At 38.8% G+C, this 20,356-nt stretch overlaps 2 pseudogenes; one reads left to right on the top strand and one right to left on the bottom strand.

Annotated features, from left to right (window-relative positions):
* Positions 1–358: 358 nt before the first annotated feature.
* On the bottom strand, positions 359–12,419 carry LOC117976774 (uncharacterized; annotated as a pseudogene).
* LOC129394616 (small nuclear ribonucleoprotein G-like) lies at positions 10,818–18,400 on the top strand (annotated as a pseudogene).
* Positions 18,401–20,356: the final 1,956 nt, after the last annotated feature.

Genomic DNA, 20,356 nt, shown 5'->3' with positions numbered 1-20,356 from the left:
TAAAATAAGCATTAATGAGTCCTTGAAAATGTTGGCATTATTAAAAGTATCTCGTGCCAAGAAAAGGATTGAGAATTGCTAGTCTAGGGTTCTTTATAAACTCTGCAGAGGAGGTTTGAGTTCCAGTGCCTTAATGTGTATATATGTAGGCTAACCTCTTTACTTCCTTTCACAAAGATTATTAACAAAAATACTTGCAATGTATTAAGTTTTACTGATGAACATAACAAGAATGGACTTACATTTGGAGTAATAAATTTGAAATAATAAAAGGAAAGTAAACAACTATATACACACATGCTAAAATCCATATAAAAATCTATTAATTTAATTTATTGGGTCTCCTACATAGATCTGCTCATCTACAGAGTGTACTGAAACTTTCCCTTAGCACGAAGTTAACTGAGCCCCTCAGGCTGCTTTGAACCTGCTTTCCCACTTCCACTTTGTAAAGAGCTCCAAGTTCATTAACCAAGTGGTCCTTCTTTAACAGCAATAACAACAAATAGGAAGGAAGAATAGATAGGAACTCATCAGCAACTCTAAGGTTGATTACCTGGTGCTCCTTAAACTGGGGGCTCTTGTTAAATTCACTTTGCTTCCTGAAGAAAGCTGGGCCAAGATGGGGTCTGCTGTAGCCTAGATATAATCATCCATGTCAAGGGTTTGCAGCTGATAGTGTAAACCAAAAGAAGATATGTCCGCATCTAACTACCCAGATCCCTGCAGAGGTCTTACAACTGTCAAGGCCTTTGCAATACTGCACGGTACTTGGCTACCTGCACAGCTATGACCTCCTGCAAATGGTCACCTTGTGTACCAGTTTTGCCTTGCCATGGGGAGCTCACCTTTTCAACTCTGAGAGGTAGGGAGAGTCTGATAACTAGAGGGACTGAAGCATCTGAAACTTTCTTTAGAAGGGACCTCTGTCCTACAGGGTAGGTGATTCTCCTTAAGGATGGAGCAGGACCATCCGTCTTCCCATGACGGGACCTAGAGACAAAAGGGCTTCTCAGAACTCCATGCCCAGAGGCTGCCAAGTAATTGGTCCTGGTGCTCTGCAGCCAGAGGCTGATGGCCTCTCTCTGCTGGGGCCAGTAATCACAGTCTGCCGGGCCTGGATATCCAGTGGGCTGGGTCTGATGCTCTGTCTGCCTTTGTCCCCTATATGGCTGTTGCTGTCCTTCTCTTTCTTCCCCCCACTCCTCTCTGGCATTATCTCTCTTTCTCACTCTGCCTCTCAATTTCTGTGTGAGTGTGTGTGTGTGCGCATGTGCATCTACCTTTCTCACTGAGTGTTTCTTTCCTGTGTCTATGTGTGCACACGTCTGTGCACATCTGCCTCTGAATCTCTGTCTTGTCTGCATGTGTGCCTATGTTTGTGTGCATTTGTCTTTATGTATGTCTGTCCTTTTGTGTGTCTGTCTTTCCTTCTCCTGTGTATAGGTCTGTCTGTATGTGGGCATGTGTGTGTCTGTGTGTCTTTCCTTCTATCTCTCTGTCTCTCTACGGGTCTCTGTCCCTCTTTGTGTGCATGTCTGTGTGTCTCCTATTTGTGTATGGCTGTGTTGTTTCTTTCTCTTGGTGTCACTCCCTTTTCATGTCTGTTTCTCTTTGTCTTTCTCTTTATTGGGGGCTGTATGTCTGTGTGTGTATGTGTGTCTCTTCCTCTCTGTGCATCTCTCCATGTATCTCTCTCTGTGTGTCTCTGTCCCTCTGTATGTGTGTGACTCTCTCTGTGTTTCTCTCTGGGTATATGTTCCCTCCCTCTCTCTGCCTGTCTATCCTCCCTCCCTCCTTTTTCCCTTCACACTCCCGATACAAAACACATCCCCATCAGAAGCACTTCCCATCACTTACTCTGATGGGGGTTGGGGGCTGGAGGACTATCCTCCATCAAGGTGCAAATCAGGTATTCCTGAGGGTAGGTGAGGAGTGAAAAACTTCCTTCTGCCCCCCAAATTCTGATTCATTTATTTCTTTCCTGTTGTAAGTCGATTCCTGTTTCCTTTCATTTAAAAACTCCATATTTCTATTCTCTTTTTAAAAGATTTGTACTTTCTAATTTGGGATTTGTATTTAATGGTTTTCAGTTGTCATTTTTATCTTTTATAATTTTAAGCTTTAATTTGTCGGTATTAGCCTTTCATGTCACATTAAATCTTGTTTATTTTGCCTCCATATTAATTTTGATTTTTAACATTTTACCTTTGTCATATTTTGCACATATATAACATTTTTATTCTAATCATTTTTCTATTCTCTTTTCTTATTCTTCGCTTTTTAAACTTTAACTTGCTATCTTTAATTTGAGTTTTCCCTCATTTTCCTACTTATATTTTATTTGATCTGATTTTGCTTTATGATTTGTTCTTACAATGGCTATTGAGAATGATGGCCAAGAGGGTGGCAGTAGCAGTGAGACCCACACCGAAATTCGGGGTCACCAGAATCCTTCTTCCCTGCCACCCCCTGCCAATAACATCTACAGCCAACTTTCCACTCTTTCTCATACAGCTCTCCATAAACCTCTCGCCAGGTAGGCCCAGGAAGGTGTTGAGACCCAGGTGCTAGAATTTGCCAGTCTCCCTCAAAGAATGGAGGGGGTCATCCTGGGAAATGAGTGTCACCAGGATCAGATCCACCTTTGGGCTTAGGCCCTGTTGAGGAGACTGCAGGATTCATCTGTGCTTCTCCGTGGAGGCCTTGTTGGGTCTCCTTGTAGGAAGAACCACAGCCAAGAGAAATGCCTGTCTGTTCCCGGACTCATCCCAGGGGTGCCCAATCAGACTGTTTTACTTCCCACCCAGTCTCAAAAGGCAACTTAGTCCTAAGAATTTTTAAAATCTAAGTTCCACAATGTATCTCTGTCTCTCAAACCCATCATTTCATCTCATCAGGGAGCCCAGGGGTGAATTTTTTTTAAGCAAATAATTATTTAATGCAGTGAACAATTTATCTTAGTCTATGTTTTGTATACACAGGTCATCATAGATTTCTCAAAGAATGAAAGGGAAGAAATGCTACTTCACTACTCCTGAAGTTTCTCTTCATATAGAATAAACTCCATTTCTCTCTCTCTCTCTCTCTTTTTTTTTTCTCTCCCCACCCTTTCCCCCTCAAGTATACTTGAAAAGAATAAGTTGGGCATGCTCACTTCATCTCCTCCCTCTTTTTGCTTGGGAGCTGTCAAACCTTCCAAGAGCATGCACTTTTACTTTATGCCATAAGGTATACAAAGACCTGCCTCAACACAGGGAGGCCTATCCAATTCTGGGGACCACTATTAGGAAACCCACCTGCCCACAGTATTAGTACATTCTCTAACACTAATACCTGATTTATTACTAATAAAAGTGATTTGGATCTCTATATATTGACTTTTTGATCTTTCTTTCAGGGTTCAAAATTTGGAGCATTAAGAGAGAATGTGATATATTGGATCCCTTTATAAACAGATGAGAAGACTATTTGATTCTCCTGGTCACATGTTGATTCATCCAGTTTATTTATTCATTCATTTAATACACATTTACTGAGGGCTCCCTTTGGTCCAGACACATTGCTTAGCAGAATATTGTGCAGAACACTGACACCTGGCAATCTCTCTCAAGCTGGCTTATTCTCACCCGGTCTTCAGGGTTGTAGGCAAGAATGAAAAGCAAATCCTAATCACATGTGCTCTTAATGTAATGCTGGATTCCAATAGTGAAAAATATCACATCTCCAATGGGAGTGTTGAATTCTATGGTACTCTGAGTGCCAATAATCCCCACCTAAGGAGGAAAAAACTAACTATTTAACTTTAAGCAAATAAAATGTACACTTGTTGTCTTGGTGAAATTATTGATCACACCCCTTTGACTGTCCAGAGAGTCTAATATGGATGATCAATTATATGGATACCATCAGAAAATCCAATTTATTATTCAATCAAATATTCATTAAGAATAAGTATTAATAGTGAAGAACAGATGAATAAAAGCACATGGTTATACAGGAACTCCTTATAAGGGTAAGAGTGGAAGGTAGAGGCCATCCTTCACTCCTTCACATAAAATCTCCTAGCCCCACAAAAATCAAAAGATATTAAAGTAAGTGCTCCTTAAAATGTATTAGTGAGTAAGACATCATGAAAAAGGGCATCAATCGCCATGTTCTAATTAAGGGTTACAAATGATGTTCCCTAACACAACAGGTAGAAGATTTACATTTCAGTGTTTCACTACCCCCATGCCTTTCTCTGCACTTGCTTGGCAAAAATCATCCTTCTAGGATAGCAACATCCTAACAATCTTCCTTAAAAGGGTTAAAGACTATATTTGTACACAAATGCTCACACACAAACATGACAAAGTAAAGTCTAATCCTTGAAATATAATTTGTGAAAAATCACAATGCCCTTTTCCGATTTATTATAGCTTTCACTTCTAAAAACATAAAACAAGACTTTTGCTATGATGACATAATGAATAAATTCCAGTCTGGTTTTAGTTCTTTCTTTCAAGATGGAGAAAGGTACAGGCTTCTTAGAGCTAAGCTCATTCCATCTGTGTATACTATTGTTGATTTCCCAAGGGAAACCCATGAAACTCTGGAAGAACCACAGTCAAATCATTAGAGAAACATGCTACACAGCTTGTCTTTTCTTATGGAACCCATATAATTGATCATCCAAACCAGGTTTTCTGGAGAGTTAAAGACGGTGATCAATAATTTCACCAAGAAAACAAGTATACATCAGGAATACCCTGGACAAACTGGAATATGGCCACCCTACTGATGCTCCATGTCTCCCCAGCTACCCACATTCACATTGCACTGAGAGGCAATCTGTTATTTCACACTCTGCCAAGGGCGGCACCTTTCACTATGCATTACCTGAGGATGCAAAACTGAAAACCTAAGCAAGTATTCCAGATCTTCCATCATGGTGATAACATCTTTACCACTTTCTGAAATATTCTTAGCCTCTTTTCATGCACATCTTGAATCTTTCTGTCTCATTAAACTCAGAAACTACCTTGCAGGATCTTCATGGTTTTCTCTGTAGCAACTGTGCCCAGAAAGCCATTAGGACTGAGTCATTTTATGTTATTAACAACTGAAGCAAAATGAAAAATTCCTCCCATTTGCTTCTTTTTGCATTAAAAAGTAAATCCCCCCCCAAAAAAAAGTTTGGAGATAAATTACCTTTCCACATCCACTTAACACATAGTGCATTTCATTTGCATTAAAATGAAAATGTGGCTGTCATAATCCATTATAATTCTGTTACAAATTCTGAGTGCACTAAAGGTAAGGGCATTTTGATGCTTACAAAAGAAAAAGGAAAAAGAAACCCCATTAGCCAACATCCTACTTAGCAACTTAGCAATTCATACAATCATCATAATAATTAACATTTATGCAGCCCTCACCAAGAACATGCAATTTTCTATGCCTTTTACATTTATTATGTCACTTCTTCCTCACAACAACCTTATAACGTCAGTGGCATTATTCTCCCCATCTTACAGATGATGGAATTCAAATCTAAGTTGGTTGAGGAATTTACCTAGGTCCTCACAGCTAAGAAATGGCAATGATACAATATAACCAGTTGAGCATTTAAAAACAAATGAAAAGAGAACTCTCACAGGCATCCAGTCTTTTCATTAATATAATTATCTATACCAGAGAAGTTTAGTTCCTAAATCCACATTGAAGCCTCGATCAACCATTGAAAACATGAAAACATGACCGCATTATCTGCAGCAAATTTCTTCCCATAGAAAGAATGGGTGAGTTTATGACTCTTGAGAGATACAAATTATAGCAAGTTTTCTGTTAATTATATCATAATCTTTCTGCCAATACATTATAGTTTCCTATGGAAGACTAAAATTAAAGGAAATAAAAAACAACTCAATTTCAACAAGATTTTGTCATTAGGAAGAATATAAGATGTACTTTTGAGTCCATTATCCAACTTTTATTATATATACCTATTAGTCAATTTTCCCTGGACTTAGCTGACTGCTGCCCCAGAAACACAAATACTCATGCTCTCTTTGTGTCATAACTTCAGGGTGATATGTGTTTTCAGATATGGTACATAATACATACCTTCAGGGCGATACGTGTTTTCAGATATGGTACCTACTTTAAGTTACCTGGAAGCAATGTCTCAGTTACAGAAAAAAATACATCATCAACATTCAAAGTCTGAAGTTCATCATGTGTGGAAAAGAAGAGCAAGAAAAAACAATCTTCATTCCCCACATTCTTTATCCAGTATAGTATATTTTTAGGGAAGAAGATTACTTGGCCAGCTATAACATTGTGCGTGTAACTACTTCACCATCATCATCAACCACCCCAATCTATGCTGTTCCCTAAAATATAAGCAGAAAAACATAACCAACATCACTTTGGAGCAATGTTTCTCAACATCTTTTCATTACTTTCCCTTTAAGGTATGCTTTTAGACTTTTTTTCTATTACCACCCTATGCAATTTTAATACTGTACATATACTGTAGATCAGTATACCGTATAAATCCATTGTTTATATACTCTATGCATATCTATTCTTTATACATAAAAAGGGTAAGACTTTTGTCTCCCTCAAAAGTTGTTGCCCCCTTGGGGGCAATATCACCTCCTATTAAGACTGCATGTTTTACACTTTGGAAGGCCGAGGCAGGTGGATCACCTAAGGTCAGGAGTTCGAGAACAGCCTGGCCAACATGGTGAAACCTCGTCTCTACTACAAATACAAAATTAGCCAGGCGTGGTGGCTTATGCCTATAATCCCAGCTACTTGGGAGGCTGAGGCAGGAGAATCACTTGAACCTGGGAGGCGGAAGTTGCAGTGAGTGGAGACCGTGCCATTCCACTCCAACCTGGGCAACAAGAGCGAAACTCCGTCTCAGAAAACAAAACAAAAACAAAGACTGCATATTTTAAAGTTTAAAAAGACTGAAGCCACTTGGGGAGGATGTGTGCATGTTCTTAGTTGGTTGTACAGGTACAAGTGTATGCGTTTGTGTGTATGTATACATACAGATATGTGTGTGCTTTCCAGACAAGAAAAAGTGTGCATACAATTTTAACAATAACAGCTAACATGTAGTGCCTTTAATATATGTCAGGTATTCATGTGATCACTTTACTTGATTCAGCTTGATTATTCCTTACATCAATCCTATGAAGCATGGTAATATTATTATCCCTATTTTACAAAAGAGAAAACTATGGAGAGAACATATTTTCCCAAGATTACTCAGCTAATCAATGGAAAAGCCAAGATTTGGACCTAAGCAGTCTGGCTCCAAAGTCTATACTTTTTATTCATACTAACCCATATTTTGATTCTGCTTCTATAAAATTCTATACTTTCTCATTCTCTAATCTGTTCCTCAGTATTACCCCGTGAGGTAGGCAGAGAAGATACCATTATTTCTGTTTTACCAGAGACTCATGGTCACATAGTGGAGCAGCCACAGGGGCGGATGAAAAAGAAGTTTTCGTTCTGTCTACATAGACATGTATAACTCGAATCCAGATGGGTATTAAATATACAGGGGAAAGGTGGCCCTCTAAAGAGCTCTCTCTTCATCCACAAGCAGGGAGCAGCAGCAATGTGTACCTATTCATATCAGGGCACCAATTACTCCAGATACAAAGCAGAGATAGCATGGGAGTCAATGTGATCTTTGTGGTGAAGCCAGGAACACCAGTCAGCTTGCCCACCGTACTCCCAGGGTCCCTTCCAAAGCTTCCACGAAGACACTCAGAAGCAGAAGCAATATCCCTGGACGACTGGAATAGATGGACTTCTTCACATCCTGTTGCTTGGTTTCTTACCCTGATTGTGAGAAACAGTAATCCCACAATTTTCTGGGTATCTAGAGAATATTCAACTCCATATAGCTCACATTATGAACTCTCAGGATTGCGTGAACAACCTTCTCAGGCTGAGCTGGGTCCCAGGGCCTATTTTCAACTAGAGAAGGCTCCAGATCAATTTCCCTGGCTTGCAGTTTCTTTTTAGGGGTCTCCCCCTAGGAAAGTCCACTGAGCTGCCTTTTCTTTTTCCTACTGCTCTGCCACTGCTCAGTCAAGACCATGAAAATGAATGTTTTAGAGATTATCCTCTTTCACATATTTTGTCTATGTGGAAAAAGACAAGAAGTCAGAAAACATGAGCTTTGTCCCAGTGAATCCAATGACTACAGTTTATCTTTAGAAAACCCAACTAATCTCTCTGACTTCCTGTTCTAAGAAAAAAAAGAATAGTTTGGTCTCATATAAAGGAAACTCTAATCTCTCTCTCTGTTGTAAATTCTAAAATTGAATGCATTGTCCAAGAATAAAAAAGAAGGCTTTATTAACTACAACAAAAACATCACGTAAAATTGGCTATGCGTCTTTAACTAGATCACCAGGGAAAGACTAAACTCTGAAAGTTCTGTGAGGGCTTAGTCACTACTGCTTCCCCAGTGTCTGGAATGCAGAAGGAAACCAATAAATACTTTAGGGAATTAATGAATTATTTGAAATTCAAGTAAGGACACTCATTTTACCTCCAGCTATCTCTGTTTCACTAGACTTCAAGAACATTCTGAAAAGTCTGAACCACAAAAGGGCATCCAATTGGCCTGATCTTAGAGACTCCAGACTGACTGAACACAGCAAACTACTTTGTTATTCTGGTTGCTGTTATTTTCTTTAGAGAAAAGCTGCTGTTTCTTTGATCATTAGATCAGAGCTGCCGGTTTTAGCTTTGGCTCAGAGGACCAAACAGTGATCTTATTTTAACAATAGTGTGTGAAAAATGATTTCATACTGAAGAAAAGAGTTCAAAGTGATGCCAAAAATAATTTAAACAAACAGACTAATGCTTATAGGCACTGCTAACTAATCTAGTTGAATATATAGCCAAAGCCTGAATGTTTGTCTATCTCTTAGTTAAGCAGATTTTGTAACAACTAAAATACTACTCTCAGGACAAAAAACATAGATGCTTAAGAGGAGAGTGTGGGCAAACTAGTTATACCTGAGCAAGACAGTCATGTTCACTGGCGTTGAAGTGCCAGTGAAGGGCCTGGAGGCCATTGCTTTTTATCCTAAGTGTCCCCAGAGTCATTTGTGATCTCTGACTGTTCAAGCTGGTGCCAAAGGCCTCTTCTTCATTGCTGAGATAGTCTTTGACATTGTTCCTGTACCGGGCCCACTGGATTGTACCATCAAGGAAGTCAAACACCCGGAAAACCATAAACAAGCCACCATAAGCATGGAGGCCACCTCCTAAGAGCATGGGGCCTATAGAGTAAGAAGGAGGCAAAAGGGAAAAGGCAATGGTGGTGAGGTGAGTTTTGGAATCCCAGAAAGGAAGAGGAGGAATAGGTCTGTAAGAGTCCAGGAATGGCAATAGTAACACACGCAGTGCTATCAGTCTAGACCCTGTTAGACATTTAAAGAGACACCTAGGGTGGCAAGAGAATAGAGGAATTTCCATTTGTCCACGTGCAATTCTCTATTCTAGTCAGACATGGAACTGTCTACTGAAGAACATTTCTGTCTGAGGTCAACAACAACGCAACTCTCCCCTCTTCTCTATCTCTCACCTTCCTTCATCCTGGCTCACAGTTCATCCCTTCCAATAGAGAATAAAGCTTAGTAAACATACAATGAGAAGGTGGTTTTAAAGTTGCCATTAAGAATAATTATTTTTCCTAATGTGTGTAATTCATACTTTAGATTTAGGTAAGTGATTAAGAAACTGAAATTCTGGATCAATAGCTTTTGATACTATGGGAGTCATTGTTTGCAGAGGCCAGGCTTCAGGTTTGAAATGAATGTCTGCATGAGTTGCTAATATAGACCAAGGAGAGCATGAGCACTCCTACTGCTGTGGTAATGATGCAGGCCAAGAGACACACCAGGAAAATGTTCACCCGTGACCACAGCCTGTTCTTTGCCTAGGGAAAATTAGAAAGCCATTATTCTCTACTTAAGACACATTAGAAATATTGCCTCCTTTCTCGGTTCTTAAATTTTTCTTTATACTAACTTCAACTAAAATTCACTGACAAACATGATGAAAAGAGCTATTTTTTAAAGTATACTTAAAATGTATCTTTTAATTATTTCATGTTAAATCAGGACATGATCAGAGCAGGGGGTACTACATTTCTTAAGATGATAGCTGGCTTAAAGAGTTTTTCCTGAGCTCTGTGTTAAGGGTCTTAAGGGGAACTAGCCTCAAGATATAAACACCGAAATGCTGCATTGTAAAGAATACTAAAGATTCCAGCTTAGCTTCTATGTCTCATCTTCCTGATGAGGAAATTGAAGCCCAGGGTGGAGCAGTGACTTGTGGAAAGCCACACTATTATCTGTAATTATAGGTGTAGAAAGAATTTCTCCTGATTCCTCTGTTATTCCACTAAAACAAAGTACTATCACTGCATATCATTTCAGGATCATTAAATTCTCTTTTTTGTTTTAGAAATCGAGTGTTGCTGTGTTGCCTAGGCTGGCCTCAAACTCCTGCCTCAAGAGATCCTCCTGCCTCAGCCTCCCAAGTACCTGGGACTATACAAGTGCACAACACCAAACCAGATCATTAAAATGTAATACTCATGATCCAGCATTCTCAAAGGAAAGCTTACATTTACACACAACTGTAAGGTCACATTTACATTTTTAAAAGAAAATGATAGCATATAACTTTATATATCTAAGAGTAATGCTTTGCTAGACATTAGTATTTCTTCCTTAATCACTGGCCTTGATCAGTGTTTCTCAAACTTTTTTTTTTTTTACTACATTCACATCAAGAAATACATTTCCCCCTGTGATCCAGTACATGTACAGATATACATGCACAAACACACACACACGTAAATATATACACACTACTGAAACAAAAGTTTCACAAAACAATATTTGTTATTGTATTAATTCCTTACACCTTATACAAAAATTAATTCAAGATGTATTAAAGACGTAAATGTTAGACCTAAAACCATAAAAACCCTGGGAGAAAACCTAGGCATTACCATTCAGGACATAGGCATGGGCAAGGACTTCATGTCTAGAACATCAAAAGCAATGGCAACAAAAGCCAAAATTGACAAATGGGATCTAATTAAACTAAAGAGCTTCTGCACAGCAAAAGAAACTACCATCAGAATGAACAGGCAACCTACAAAATGGGAGAAAATTTTTGCAACCTACTCATCTGACAAAGGGCTAATATCCAGAATCTACAATGAACTCAAACAAATATACAAGAAAAAAACAACACCATCAAAAAGTGGGCGAAGGATAGGAACAGACACTTCTCAAAAGAAGACATTTATGCAGCCAAAAAACACATGAAAAAATGCTCACCATCACTGGCCATCAAAGAAATGCAAATCAAAACCACAATGAGATACCATCTCACACCAGTTAGAATGGCGATCATTCAAAAGTCAGGAAACAACAGGTGCTGGAGAGGATGTGGAGAAATAGGAACACTTTTACACTGTTGGTGGGACTGTAAACTAGTTCAACCATTGTGGAAGTCAGTGTGGCGATTCCTCAGGGATCTAGAACTAGAAATACCATTTGACCCAGCCATCCCATTACTGGGTATATACCCAAAGGACTATAAATCATGCTGCTATAAAGACACATGCACACGTATGTTTATTGCGGCATTATTCACAATAGCAAAGACTTGGAACCAACCCAAATGTCCAACAATGATAGACTGGATTAAGAAAATGTGGCACATATACACCATGGAATACTATGCAGCCATAAAAAATGATGAGTTCATGTCCTTTGTAGGGACATGGATGAAACTGGAAATCATCATTCTCAGTAAACTATCGCAAGGACAAAAAACCAAACACCACATGTTCTCACTCATAGGTGGGAATTGAACAATGAGAACACATGGACACAGGAAGGGGAACATCACACTCTGGGGACTGTTGTGGGGTAGGGGGAGGTGGGAGGGATAGCATTAGGACATATACCTAATGCTAAATGACGAGTTAATGGGTGCAGCATACCAGCATGGCACATGTACACATATGTAACTAACCTGCACATTGTGTACATGTACCCTAAAACTTAAAGTATAATAATAATAAAGTAAAATTTTAAAAAGAGCTAAATGGGTGTGAGTTTAGAGTTTATGAGAGGGGGCAAATCAAGAAATGTTCATAAGAGGAGATGCTATCTTTCTGAAGAGGGTCACTTAAGAAGAACTGATCTAAAGAGGGGTTCTTGCCTGAGCTCTGTGTAAGGTCTTGGAGGGAACAAATCACAAGATATAAATCCCCACCTTACCATTCTAGAGATAGTGTTTATCGTCCCCATAGACAAACTATTCTGTGTTGCATCTTCATGCATTTCAAATGCTGAGCTGTCCATTGGCAAAGAGGAACAATCAATTCACTGAAAAAGAAAGGAGGGGAGAGGAAAAGATAGCTCTAGCAAACTGGGAGATCCCAGAGGAGAAGAATGAGGATTCTTAAGTAAGGGCATACTTGTATAGAGCTGAAAGTGAAGGACATGAAATAAGTAAACTATCTATTCAATCATAATCTTGGGTTAAAAAAAAATCCTTGAAACAATTGCCAAATGAAAGACCAATAAAACACATCCTTTGGTCCCCAACTCTTTGCCCACTGATGACACATATAGAGATAGTAACAATAATAACTCACACTTATCTCCTTCTCTATGTGCTAAGTACTGTCCTGAGTGTTTTACAAACATTATGTGATATCATTCTTACAGTGATTATCAGGTGCTATTATTATTCCCATTTTACAGAAGAGGAAGCTGAGGTATAGGGAGGGGTGGTAACTGCCCCAAATCACAGACAGAGCCAGTTTAGTGTTGGAGCAAAGCACCTTTTGTCATAATATTCTTCCATGACATTGGTTCTTTTTGGCATCTGATGGTGGGGGCTTAGCCTAGTAAACTCTTTCTTTTTTACTCAAATCAGTCTTATTTCTTAATAACGTAGTTTTCCTAATAGTTTATGAAATAATCCTGTTACCTAAAAGTTAATCTTTACATAAAATTCATTTTGCATCTTTTTTCCTGGTGATGAATGGTGGCTGAGTAATCTAAAAACCCCTACTATAATCCACAAAACAGTCAGCCACCCTTCTTTCCTTCATACCTTTGGACCTTTACTCCTTCAATAAACATGATGTGTGCCTACTATATTGCAGGCTGTACACCACTCCTGTACAACATTAAGAGAATTTTGAGTAGCTCATAATTTAGGAGAAGAAGCAGAAAAGAAAGCAAATAACTACAACAAAATGTGCTAAGTGTTACGTAGAAATATATACAAAGTCCTGTGAGTATACAGAAGACTGATTGTATCGAGAAAGTAAGAAGGCAAGTCTTCACTGAAATTGCAACTGTGAACTGAGGCTTCACATCCCAACATGGCCACACTAGGTGGGCACACTTAGTCAATTACATTCTAGTCCAAATTTCTGACTTGCCTCTAAGCAGCTCTATGACAGACCATATGGTAAGAATGTAGACCCTATCTGTATCAGGCAGCCTAGGCTCCAAGAAAGGCTGCAGGTTAATCTATGATCAAGTGATGGAGAGATGACCTTGGGGCTTTCATATCATATTTGATCAAATCTAAAATACATATTTTTCCACATTTTAATATCTCTGAAAATGAGATATGTTTTAAAGTGAGTGGTCTTTTTGACTCCATGAAATATAGTGTGACCACTTTTCTTTGGTCTTATCTGACAATAGTACTATGTGAATCTTCAAAACAAGTTTTACACAACTTCACCATTTACTGTTATTTCTTGGAAATGTGAAAATGCAGCCTTCTGTCATAAGCATTATCTGGGGGCTATGCTTAGCATTCATTTAAATGGCAAGACAAACAAATCATTAACTAAACTACACTAAAACTCACTGAAGCACTGAATCAGAGAAAGCTGCAGCTGGATAAGGTCATTTCGATCTTTTTTTCTTTTTTTTTGAGACGGAGTTTTGCTGTTGTTGCCCAGGCTGGAGCGTAGTGGTGCAATCTCGGCTCACTGCAACCTCCACCTCCCAGGTTCAAGCGATTCTCCTGCCTCAGCCTCCTGGGTAGTTGGGACTATAGGCATGTGGCACCATGCCCAGATAATTTTTGTATTTTTAGTAGAGATGAGGTTTCACCATGTTGGCCAGGATGGTCTCAATCTCTTGAGCTTGCGATCCACCTGCCTCAGCTCCCAAAGTGCTGGAATTACAGGTGTGAGCCACTGTGCCTGGCTGATCTTTGCAGATAAGGAGCCCAAAGAGGCTAAGGATTTTCCCCAAGGTAACAGAGTAAGTCGCTGGCAGAGCCAAAATGAAAGCCCAGCTCTCCCACTGTCAGCCAGAGCTTTCCCTACAATTTATATTTGCTGCAGGAGAACGTCATGCCTTTGACATACATGTAAATGGTTCATGGTGAATTGAAGCCATACAGCTGAAAGCAGGAATATTTTTTAAATCATTTTAATGCACATGAAGTTAATTCTATGGTGTAGTGCAGAGGACTCTTGCACCACCACCAATAAAGGGGACACCAGTTCTTCACATAAACCAGAGAAATGCAGTGAGTTCTTTAGACCACTCAGAAATGCTTGGCAGGCTGCTAAGAAAATAGGCAGAATTGTAAACTGAACCAGATTCTACAATAGGAGCCAAATCACCAAGCAAGTGCCAGATGTATAGAAAGAATAGAAAACTGGTGACCCTACTTAGATTTCCTTGTAACATATCCAATCACCCACCTAATAATTACCTTTAAACAAGAGCCATACTACTTATATGCTGTGGCCATGGACAAACGTGGACTAATGCCTCAAAATTGGGAAGAACAATTAACAAACACATGTCCAATACTTCTGTTTTCACTTCAATGTTTAAATTATTGTCCTTCCAATCATAAACACCAAAAATATTTCCTGAAGTTCACTTATTTCAAATGGAATACATGCTCAGTTCAAACATAACTAGGACATACAAATATTTTTATTTACCAGTACCCAGGCTTATGCCCAAAATATTTAACAACCTATTTAACAACCTTGTTAAATATAAATTTTTAACAAAATATTTACTTAAATATTCAAGAATTTAATACTTCAGAACAGAAGCAGTTAGCTGATATGGACACGCTAGCATGTACTAGATGAACATCCGTTCTGCAACCAGGGCACAAGTACATAGTGAAGTGGTGAAGAGTCCAAACTCTGGAGCTGGACCACCATGGTTCAATTCCTAACCCCACCATTTATCGACTATGTGGCCTGGGGCATGTTATTTAGCCTCTCTGGGCCTCAAGTTATTCATCTATATGATGGGGCTAATAACATTGCTCTCATAAAAGTCTGAGAGGATTAAATTAGTTCATGGATTCCAAGCTTGGGCCTGCATATAGTAAATGTACAACAAATGTTAGTCTTGTTCCTTTTAAATAAGCACAAGTAGGCTTGCTCCACTTCGATAATACCTATATTTTAATTGGTATAATAAGGACGCTCCAAATTCATAAAACAGATATTACCCTTCCTAGTAATTCAAAGTACTGCATCCTTACACATTACTTTGGACAATGTATAGAATTACTCTTATTTTACAAATTAGAAAATTAGAGTAAAAACAGCTCCTTACATTCAGCTAATAAGACAGTTGTAACTGAAACCCCGGCTTTCTTACTGCCATTCCAGGAAGCTTCCCATTTGGACCACATCTAAGTACTACAGAGCTGTGGCAGTGTCCCTTATCCTTTAACCCTTTTGTCATCTTTAAATGATGGCTTAACATCATTTAAACCACAGTCCCTTTAATCTCCAAAATGGGGGGCATGGAGAGGAGGGCAAGGATCCTTAATATATATGTAACCATCAGATAGCCACCAAAATTTTATTTTTTAATGAAGGAAACAGAAAATTATCATTAGAATATCACAGTAAAAATTGCTGTGGCAAGATCCCTTGATGGGTGCTAAAATTACTAATTGAAAGGTAAACTGTAAACAATACTTGCATATTCTTAAATTATCTCTCCAAAATATCTGATAATTGCCAAGGGAAAATAGTAATTTTATTTTATTTTAAAATTTTTTTTGTAGAAATAGGGTCTTGCCATGTTGCCTGGGCTGGTCTTGAACTCCTGGGCTCAAGTGATATTCTCACCTTGGCCTCCCAAAGTGCTGGGATTCCAGGCACTTTAGTGTCACCTTGCCTGGCACTTCTAGTGAGCCACTGCACCTGTCTGGAAAATAGTGATTTTATAGTGGAGGATTCTGGTAGACACCACCTTAGCCAAGTCATCGAGGTTAACATCACCTATAATACACACCAACATCACATACCCACAATTTGGTGCACTGAGAAGGGCAGATCCCCTCCAGTCTATGGTAGCCTTCCCTAGAATGCTTAATTTCAATCTAATCATGAGAAAACATTAAAAAAAAAACAAATTGAGTGACATTTTACCAAATTACTGAACAGTAATTACTGACTCTTCAAAAGTGACAGGATTATAAAAAACAGAAAGACAAGAACTATTACAGATTGGAGGAGACTAAGGAAATGTGACAATTAAATGAATTGGATCCTGGAACATAAAAATGACATTACAGGAAAAACTAGCGAAATCTGAGTAAGGTTTATAGTTTATAGTATTGTGCCAGGTTTTGAAAATTCTTTTATCATTATGTGGATGTTAACATAAGGATAAGCTGAAAGAAAGTTATTCAGGGAATATCTCTGCAACTCTAAAGTCTAAAGTCTAAAATTATCTCAAAATAAAAATTGAAAGAAAAGGGAAAGGAGGAAGGAAAATCATGAAAAACATCCATGACATCTTTTCCCTGGGCACATGGCTACTCTGTATTTCCCACCATCCCTTACAGTCAGGTTTTGCCATGTGGCTGAGTTTTAATCAACAGACTATGAGCAGTAATGCTGTGTGCTATTTCCAGGCTCAGACTTTTAAAAAAAGAAGGTAATCCCCCACTATTCCCCCTCACACTTTCAGCAGGTGAATGCAGTGATGCCCTGGTGGGAAGGGCAGATCCATTAGACGGAAGGGGCCTGAGTCCCCAGGTCACTGTAAAGGAAACCCACCAGACCAGGGAAAAACACCCTTTTCAAACTCTTGCACATACAAGCAATAAAGTTCTGTTGTATTCTACCATTTTACATTTGGTAGGTCTATTTTTTACCACAAACTAAAATGAAAACATATTGATAACTTTTCTAGCTCTTATTTCTCACTAGGGTATGCTACAACTTTTATTATTTGAAATGTTTATCTCCATCACAAGGGCTAGACATAACTAATAATAAATTTGACAAGTACAAAGAGCTGCTGATTGCAATATCTGTCAAAGGGAGAAACTGAATATATAAGATATAACTCTTCATTATATGATTTGAGTTTATTTTCCTGGAATATATCCAATCACAAAAGAATATTGTTTTCCTCAGAAAAACTGAGCCAAGTAGATTCTTCTTTATACCATACTGGTAAAGGAGAAAAAGCAATGCTACTAAGTTCCAATAAGAAATTTCCCCCATCTCTATGTTAGTCTACCTTTATAACCATTCAGGTGGAAAAGGCTGATAAGGCAATGTTGGGCAATTCTTTCTAATTACTTCCTTTGAAATGTCTACTACTAACAGGACTGATCAATATTCTCATTATGCAAATGTTTCTTATCTATTGTTCAACTTTCATATGACCACTGGATATCAGAGATGTATGAGAAGGTAGTATATAACAGACACTGGGAAGAGTTAGTAAATTTAGAAGACACAGACCCTTGCTACAAAGATTTTACAATGTATGATTCATTCCAGCTAACAAATATACAAGGAAAATTAAACAGGAAAAAAAATATGTTTTATGGTATCCTGAAAACAAGATGGGAAAATCACCTTACTGGTCCCATAGATAAAATTTAAATAGAGACGCCGCGCCTACCGCGGGAGCGTGAGGGAAGCCATGCATTCCGTTCCAAGGCATCTGTGAGCCCGCGGAGTATACACCATGAGCAAAGCTCACCCTCCCGAGTTGAAAAAATTTATGGACAAGAAGTTATCATTGAAATTAAATGGTGGCAGACATGTCCAAGGAATATTGCGGGGATTTGATCCTTTTATGAACCTTGTGATAGACGAATGTGTGGAGATGGTGACTAGTGGACAATAGAACAATATTGGAATGGTGGTAATACGAGGAAATAGTATCATCATGTTAGAAGCCTTGGAACGAGTATAAATAATGGCTGTTCAGCAGAGAAACCCATGTCCTCTCTCCATAGATCCTGTTTTACTATGATGTAAAAATTAGGTCACGTACATTTTCTTATTAGACTTTTTGTGAAATAAACTTTTGTAATAGTCAGAAAAAAAACTTAAATAAGAACTTTAAATATTTTATCACCTCAAAATCAATGCCATACATTTAAATTCCTTTGCAGGAGAGGCTCAATACAAATTCCTGCTGCTCCCACCCCCGCCATTACCTATTCCCGAAACACCCTTGCTCTCAGGAGAACCCTAACCCGGCAGGCATTGGGTGGGTGTGGGCTTCTAATACAGGCATCAGAGAATGCTGGGAAGGACCCCTAACCTTGTGAAGTTAAAAAAAATGAAAATGTTCTATTCATTCAGCTCTACTCTACATAGCAATATGACTTTAGGCTAGTTCCTTAACCGTCCTAGGTCAGTTTCCTCATCTGTATACAATTATGACTGGATTAAATGACTGTCTAGCTCTGCCACTTGAGTTGGTGATATAATTATTTTGAGAAATAACATCAAATTGCTAGCTTCCCAACACTCCCATTTTTTAAGATTCCATTGGACATAATAATAAAGATATTCAGGCCTGGCACTGTGGCTCATGCCTGTAATCCCAGCACTTTGGGAGGCCAAGGTGGTCAGATCGCTTGAGCACAGGAGTTCAAGACCAGCCTGAGCAACAAGGCAAAACCCTGTCTCCACCTAAAATACAAAAATTAGCCAGGTGTGGTGGCACATGCCTGTAATTCCAGCTACTGGGAAGGCTGAGGCATGAAAATCACTTGAACCTGGGAGGAGGAGGCTGCAGTGAGCCAAGATTGTGCCACTGCCCTCCAACCTGGGTGACAGAGTGAGAGTGTCTCAAATAAAAAAGATATTCAACATTCCAGCAATTCGTTTCCCCAAATAAGTACTCCATATGTAATGTATAATGCCAATCTAATGGCATAATAGAAGGTAAGTCAAACTTCAGGATGGCTACTGAGTGATCATATGGACAAGACCAGCTGAGTCTAGCTACAGAAAACTTCTGTTATAGCTCATGTGCATTCACTCAACAAATATTGACTGAGGACTCACGATGTCCAGGACACTGTTCTAGATGCTTCAGTTTTACTGGCAGATGAAACAGACAAAAATTCCCTGCCCTCATGTTGCTTACATTCTAGTAGGAGTCAGAACTACTTAATAATACTATGTTAAAAAGTGATAAGTACTATAAGAAAAAATTAAGCAGGGGGAGGCAGGAGTGTGTGACGTCAGAGGGAGACATTTTAATTAATAAGGTGATCACATAAGCCTTGTCTGGAGTTTAGCCTAGAGTTCTATGCTAGTCTCAGTTTTATTGGTAATAAAATATGTGCCCTTAGGCAAAGAATATAGATTCCTGTGCCTTATTCACTCTTCAGATAAATGGGTAAAGTCATAAACCCCACTCCTTGCCAACAACTCACTTCAGGAGTAAGAACACTTGTTTCCTTGGAAGAAGATTGTGTCTATATCTAGGGTAGGAAAAAAAAATCAATAGAATCCAGAACATTCTGTTGTTGCCAGAGAGCAATGATGCTTTCAAGAATGTCAACACAATAGAGGCTTTCAAGGGCTCACACAAAGCCAGACTGTGACAAACTGAGCTTCAAATATGTAATAGTTACATTGCAGTTAATTGGAATATATTAAACCTATGAAAGGTCCTATGTTCATGGTGATACTCTAAGGCTAAAAGGTAATATAGAGTGTTGATAAACGTAATGTAAAAGGATAAAGTAATAGAATATATGCAGTATTATATTTATCTTATTTTTATTTATTTATTTATTTTTTCAGATGGAGTCTTGCTCTGTCGCCCAGGTTGGAGTGCAGTGGCACAATCTCAGCTCACTGCAATCTCCGCCTCCCACGTTCAAGCAATTCTCCTGCCTCAGCCTCCTGAGTAGCTGGGATTACAGGTGCGGGCCACCATGCCTGGCTAATTTTTGTATTTTTAGTACAGGCAGGGGTTCACTATGTTGGCCAGGCTGGTCTCAA

This window comes from Pan paniscus, chromosome 17, assembly GCF_029289425.2.
Source record: "Pan paniscus chromosome 17, NHGRI_mPanPan1-v2.0_pri, whole genome shotgun sequence".
Classification (NCBI taxonomy): domain Eukaryota; kingdom Metazoa; phylum Chordata; class Mammalia; order Primates; family Hominidae; genus Pan; species Pan paniscus.
Note: the sequence above shows the minus strand (reverse complement) of the source record. Positions and strands in the feature narration are given on the sequence as shown.